The sequence below is a fragment of the Ursus maritimus genome, unplaced genomic scaffold (genome assembly GCF_017311325.1).
Source record: "Ursus maritimus isolate PB19 unplaced genomic scaffold, ASM1731132v1 scaffold_9, whole genome shotgun sequence".
In the NCBI taxonomy this organism is placed as follows: Eukaryota; Metazoa; Chordata; class Mammalia; order Carnivora; family Ursidae; genus Ursus; species Ursus maritimus.
In genome coordinates this window covers 29618746-29625596 of record NW_024427107.1, presented here as the reverse complement: position 1 = coordinate 29625596, position 6851 = coordinate 29618746, and the positions used below count along the sequence as shown (strand labels likewise).

The 6851-nt window shown below is 36.3% G+C and overlaps 1 pseudogene; it reads left to right on the top strand.

Moving 5' to 3' along the window:
- The first annotated feature begins 6413 nt into the window (after positions 1–6413).
- Positions 6414–6513, top strand: LOC121101798 (annotated as a pseudogene).
- The last annotated feature ends 338 nt before the right edge of the window (positions 6514–6851 follow it).

The following is a 6851-nucleotide window of genomic DNA, read 5'->3' as shown; positions in this document are numbered from 1 at the left end:
TGAACAGCATGATAATATATCAGGCTGATGGCTGACACCTGTAGGTCCAAACAGTGGACCCATGTGGCTGGACAGGGACATATTGGGGGTCTCGTGTGTCTCTATTCCACTATCGTCATTCCAGAATGTCCATCGTGTAACACCATCACTTAATGTCTCCGTTCAGAAGACGAAAATCACTCTGAAGAGCTTTGCTGTCCTGGAGATACCCCTGGGCTTCCCCAAATATTCCAGTACAAACTAGGGCAAGAGATTCCAAGAATTTGATTCAATACAAATTGCTCCAGTGTTTTTCTTCAGAAGTATATAAAACTCTTTCACAAAAACATCACTTGAGTTTCAAGTTTGTAATTAGGAGTTATAAAGGGATAACAGAGCAAGGAACTGGAGAGAAGGATAGCAGGGAAAGAAAGAGAGACGAACCAACGAAACAAAACAAAAACAACTTAGCGGTGAAAGAAGTTACTCAGCAGTTTACTACCCAGGAAGCTAGCACACACAGTGTTCCTCAAACTGAGACTGCATTTACATCTGCACGGGGGCTTTAAGCCTCAGGAAGGACTAACTCTCAGCCATCTAATGTGAAACTGAGAGACGTCTCTTCCTGATCGTGACCTTCTATTAATTGAGCTACCTAAATACTGAAATTTAAAACAGAGGATCCTTGACTAATCTTTTCTGTCTCCTCTCCTAACTCCACAGACAATCCCTTTAACTGTTTACCTGTTTCTTGTAGTAGTTACTTCTCTAAATGCTATTATCTCTAAATAATAGCCTTATGCAGCCAGTTCTAGGTTTTCCAATTTTTGATATTATCTATTGACATCCTACTCTGTTGATATATATAGATACAATTTTTTTGTTAATATGGAGAAAAAGGAGGACCTCAGAGGTCCCTGGGTAACACCTTGAGAACCACTACTCTAGTTCTTTGATAATTTCTCCTTTTCAATTCTACTATTCTCCCTTTTTGGAATTTTCATTAGTTATTTGTCAGATCTCATGTATTGATACTCCATAACTGAATTTTCTACCTCTAATTTACAACTCTTAGTCTTTTTATAATACTTTCTAGGATTTTTTTTTTCTATTTGAATTTCTACCGATCCATTGATTTTTGTGCATGTGGAAAAAATTTTCAAAGAGGTCTTTCTTGTTTCCTGATAATTATTAGCAAACTATTCTCTTTTCTTCTTTTTCTTTCTTCTTTTTAATGGATGAAATTTTTTGGCCAAACATTCTAAGGATACTAGTGAGAGTTTTTTAAAAAATTCTTTTCTATTCCCTGTATTATTCCTGTTCCTTCGAGAGTCATCTTTTTTTTTTTTTTTTAGAACGAGGCAACAGAAAGCTGATTGAGAGACCAGGGTATGTGAGTGCAACTTGTCAATTATCAGACTTACTTGTGAGATGACTGGACAAACGTCAGTCATTTCACCACAGACACTTAAATGCCTGAATGGGGTGGACTTCCTTTGGAGGGCATTGTCATCTTTGTAGAAGAGTGTTTCACTCCTGGCCCAGAGTGGAAGTACTGTACATAGGCTGCCCAAACCCTGGACGGTCCAGAGATCTGGGGGGATGATCAGCAACCTTTCTGGCTGTATTGTGAGTCTGCGCTACCTAGTGCTGCCTTCGTCCCCTTCATCAGTTCCCACTCCTCACCTGTTTCCTATTTTCTTGAAATTTCTCTACATCCCATGTTGGCAAGGGTTCTTACTCCATCATTTTTACCGGAAGTGCATGTTCTCAGTCTGATATCTTTAAGCAGAGCCCTCCTTTCTTTCACTTTTATATTTACAATTGCTGTGACGATACTTTGAATTTACTTGTTTTCACAGCACCTTCACATTTGTTATTTTATCTTATCCCTATAATGCTTTCCAGAAGAAAGTGCGAACAATAGTAATTTTCATGGCTAATCTCTGGATGATAAAATGCAAGAAAAGTATCTTTTTTTCAACATGAGATATGATTTTATTCTATCAAGTTCTCCCTTTTTTAACATATTTTTTATTTTAATTCCAGTATAATTAACATACAGTGTTACATTGCTTTCAGGTGTACAATATAGAGATTCAACAGTTCTATGCATTGCTCAGTGCTCATCACGGTCTAAGTGTGCTCTTAATCCCCGTCACCTACTTTGCCCATCCCCACATCCACTTGCCCTCTGGCAACCATCAGTCTGTTCTCTATATCTAACGGTCTGTTTTTTGGTTTGTCTTTTTTTTTCTTTGTTTTGTTTCTTAAATTCCACATATGAGTGAAATCATATATTTGTCTTTCTCTGACTTATTTCACTTAACAGTATACCCTCTAGATTCATCCATGTCATTGGAAATGGCAAGATTTCATTCTTTTTTATGGCTGAGTCATATTCTAGTGTGTGTGTGTGTGTGTGTGTGTGTGTACACGCCACATCTTCTTTATCCATTCACCTCTTGATGGAACACTTGGGCTGCTTTCATAATTTGGCTATTGTAAATAATGTTGCAATAAGCACAGTGATACATATATTCTTTTAAATTAATGTTTTTGTATTATTTGGGTAAATACTAGGTAGTGCAATTTACTGGATCATAGGGGAATTCCATTTTTAATTTTTTGAACAACCTTCTTACTGTTTTCCACAGTGGTTGCAGCACTTTGCATGGCCACCAACAGGGCACCAGAGTTCCTCTATCTCCACATTCTTACTGACACTTGTTGTTTCTTATGTTTTTTATTTTACCAATTCTGACAGCTGTGGGGTGATAGCTCATTGTAGTTTTGACCTGCATTTCCCTGATGATGAGTGATGTTGAGCATCTTTTCATGTGTCTGTTGAACATCTGTACGTCTTCTTTGGAGAATGTCTATTCATGTCTTCTTCCCATTTTTAAATTGTATGATTTTTTTGGGAGGGGTGTATAGTTACATAAGTTCTTTATATATTTTGGATGCTAACCTCTTATCAGATATGTCATTAAAAAATATCTCCTCCCATTCAGTAGTTTGCCATTTTGTTTTGTTGTTTCCTTTGCTGTGCAGAAGCTTTTTAGTTTGAGGTAGTCCCAGTAGTTTATTTTTGCTTTTGTTTCCCTTGCCTCAGGAGACATACCCAGAAAAATGTTGCTACAGCCAATGTCAGAGACATTACTGCCTGTGTTCCCTTCTAAGATTTTTATGGTTTCAGTTCTCACATTTAGATATTTCATCCATTTTGAGTTTATTTTTGTATATGGTAGAAGAAAGTGGTTCAGTTTCATTCTTTTGCATGTAGCTGTCTGGTTTTCCCAACACCATTTGTTGAAGAGACCGTCTTTTTCCCATTGCATATTCTTGCTTCTTTTGTCAAAGATTACTTGACCATATAATCATGGGTTTATTTTTGGGCTCTCTATTCTGTTCAATTGATCTATGAGTCTATTTTTGGGCCAGTACCATACTGTTTTCATTACTTTGGCTTTATAGTATATCTTGGAATCTGAGATGGTGATATTTCTAGTTTTGTTCTTCTTTTACAAGATTGCTGTGGCTATTTGGGGTCTTTTGTGTTTCCACACAAATTTTAGCATTATTTGCTCTAGTTCTGTGAAAAATGCTACTGGTATTTTGATAGGGATTGCACTGAATTTGTAGATTGCCTTGGGTAGTATGGACATTTTAACAATATTTGTTCTCACAATCCATGAGCATGGGATATCCTTCCATTTGTTTGTATCATCTTTAATTTCTTTCATAAATATAGTTCTTCAGTTTTGTAGTTTCAGAGTACAAGTCTTTCACCTCCTCGATTAAGTTTATTCCTAAGTATTTTATTATTTTTGGTGAAATTGTAAATGGGATTGTTTTCTTATCTTTCTGCTACTTCATTATTAGTATATAAAGTGCAATGGATTTCTGTATATTGATTTTCTGTCCTGTGACCTTACTAAATTCATTTATCAGTTCTAATAGTTTTTTGGTGAAGCCTTTAGGGTTTACTATATATATATATAGTATCCTGTTATCTTCAAATAGTGAAAGTTTCACTTCTTCCTTACCAATTTCAAAAGACTACCCTGAATTAGCCCTTAATGGGTTAAAATGAAACAATCATTTAATCTGCTCACAAATCTTCAACCTCAACAGAACTTAACAAAGACAGCTCATCTCTTCTCCACGCAGTGTTAGCTGGGACAGCTCAACTAAAGCTGAAGGGTCTCCTTCCAAGTTGGCATACTCACATGACCGGCAATTTGGTACTAGCTGTAGCTTCCTGTCAACTGAGGGGCTTGTGCTTCCCCATAGCATAGTGGTTGGCTTCTCAGAGAAAGAGACAGGTAGTGCAACCCACCAAACTATCACAGCAACACCTCTGCTATAGTCTGCTATATTTCTCATATAGGCTAGAGTCTGTTGGTCAGAAAATTACGGACATCAGATTCAAGGGAAAGTGCACCTGTTCATTGGAGGAGTGCTAGATAATTCTGTTTTGAAACCGCAAATGTGGTGCTGGTTGAATTAGCATTTTTCTCATTCTGAGTGCAGATGAGCATCTTTTCACAAATCTAAAGGTTATTTATATTGCCTATTCTGAACTGTCTGTTCACCCCTTTGCCTATTTTTTCATATTTTTTCTTATTTCAAGGATATTTTTATGTAAAAGGAAGGTAAGCCTTTCCTTTGTAATGTGAGTTACAAGTGATTTTTCCCGGTTTATCACTTGTCTTTTATATTTGTTTATAATATTTTACCTCATGCAGAAGTCATTTTTTTAATGTGGTTGAATTTTATACTCTTGTTTCATGGTTTATGGATTTGAATCTATAATTAGAAAGGCCTTCCTCCTTTATAGGAGTTTACTCAAGTTTTTATATTGTATTTTATTGTCTTATTTTTTACATTTAAACACTATTCATTTGGAATAATTTGTCTTGATAGATGCTTGAGGTATGTTCATTTTTTCAGAATGAACTGGATAGGGGCACCTGGGTGGCTCAGCCGGTTAAGCATCTGCCTGGCTCAGGTCATGAGCCCTGGGACCTGGTCAAGCCCTGACTCTGGCTCCCTGCTCAGTAGGGAGTCTGCTTCTCCCTCTGCCCCTCCCCCTGCTCGTGCTCTCTCTCTCAACTCCTTTTAATATCTGAATCTCTAATTTCTTTTTACTTTCCTAAAAGCTTAGTGGTTGATATTTCAGCCCAATGTTACACTGTAACGTGACAGTGAACATTATTTAATTTTTCCTGATGTCAATGGAATGTTTCTTGAGTTTTCCCATAAAACACGCTACTGGCTCAGTGCTTTTTTTTCAGGATTGTTAATGATGATCATAGTCTGTTTCTCCTTCAATCCTGCAAATGATGACTTAACAGTTTATAATACTGAATGTTATACTTGCTTTATAAAATGTACTTAGGGACTCCTTTTTTTTCCCTATGATCTAAAACAATTTAAATAACATTGGAATTCTATGTTCTCTAAAGGTTTTGTGGAATTCCCCTGGGAAAACATTTGAAGGAACAAAAGCAACTTTTGTACATTTTCCATTTCTTCTTTGGAAATCTATCAGCTAAGGTTTTTTTTTTTTTTATCTTTTTGATGAATTTTGGTAAATTATATTTTTCAAAATATATTTTAGTCAGGTTTTCAAAATTATTTGTATAAAAGACTTTAATGATTCCTTTTATTTCCTCTTGTTCTGTGAATGTACCTTAACATTTGTGGCCTGACAATTTTATAAGCTCATTTCCATGACCTGAAAGGTTAAATTATTCCTATTTTTATTTCCAGTTTTTGAAAGAAAATTTTCCATTAAAATATTATTCTCCTGGGCTTTAATTCTTGCCACAACACTCTGCATGACAGATTTATCCAGATAATAATTCTATCCTCTTATGCATATTAAAGTCTAATTTAACTGGACTTAAATGAAATTCTTTCCTAGAAAGGCATCTTGGTGCTTAGGTACTAAGTATTTTAACTATTCAGATAAGGTAACAAGCTCCTCATAATCCCTCCTTGAGAGTGCATAAGACATAGCTCATGTTATAAACAATACTTTAAGAAATTTTAAATAATTTTATTTTACTTGAAAGACTACCAATAAAAGATCATGAATTCAACCAACTTACAAATTATCTGCTTGAATGGAAGGTCTTAGTCCATTAATTAAACATTCCATGAAATTTGGGATTTCGTATTAATCACTTAGATTTAAAATTTCAGTGTTTTGTTCATATGCTTCAATAAACATATTGCTTTTCCACTAAGCTTATATTTCTTAGGGGGCAATCATGATATTTACTTGAAATATTTATTTTCATTTGTATAGGGAAGAGAGAATATGTCTCCCTACTTTAAGAACACAGAGGCAGCATGAGTTACTGCTTTCTTCTTCAGTCTTTTAACACTTGGCTACTTGTTTAAAAAAAAAATGTAGCAGATGAGTGCTCATTCGGTAGCACATATACTAACACTGGGATGATTCAGAGAAGATTAGCATGGCCCCTGCGTGAGGATGACTCCCCAAAAATGCAGCAGTTGAGAAAACGGGGGCGCTGGGAGGCTTAACTGTTTTTCTCTGGGACACATAGTTATTAACAGCTGAGCTGAGTCTAGAGGCCAGGTTTCTCAACTTCCTCCCCCTTAGATCTTACAGTTTAGTAGTGGAGACAAATATGTGAGGCGAATACAAGGAAGTGGTAATGAAAACCTGAACAGGGCCGGGAAGGCTGAGCAAGCTTTGCAGGAGAATGGAGGGCTCCCCACCAGAGGGGCCCACCAGAGCAAAGACCAAGAGGCAGAGTACCCAGGAGCGATGACCCAGGACTCATCCAGAAGCTGGATAACATTGTGCTAAGTAAAATAAGCCAGCACAGAAAGAC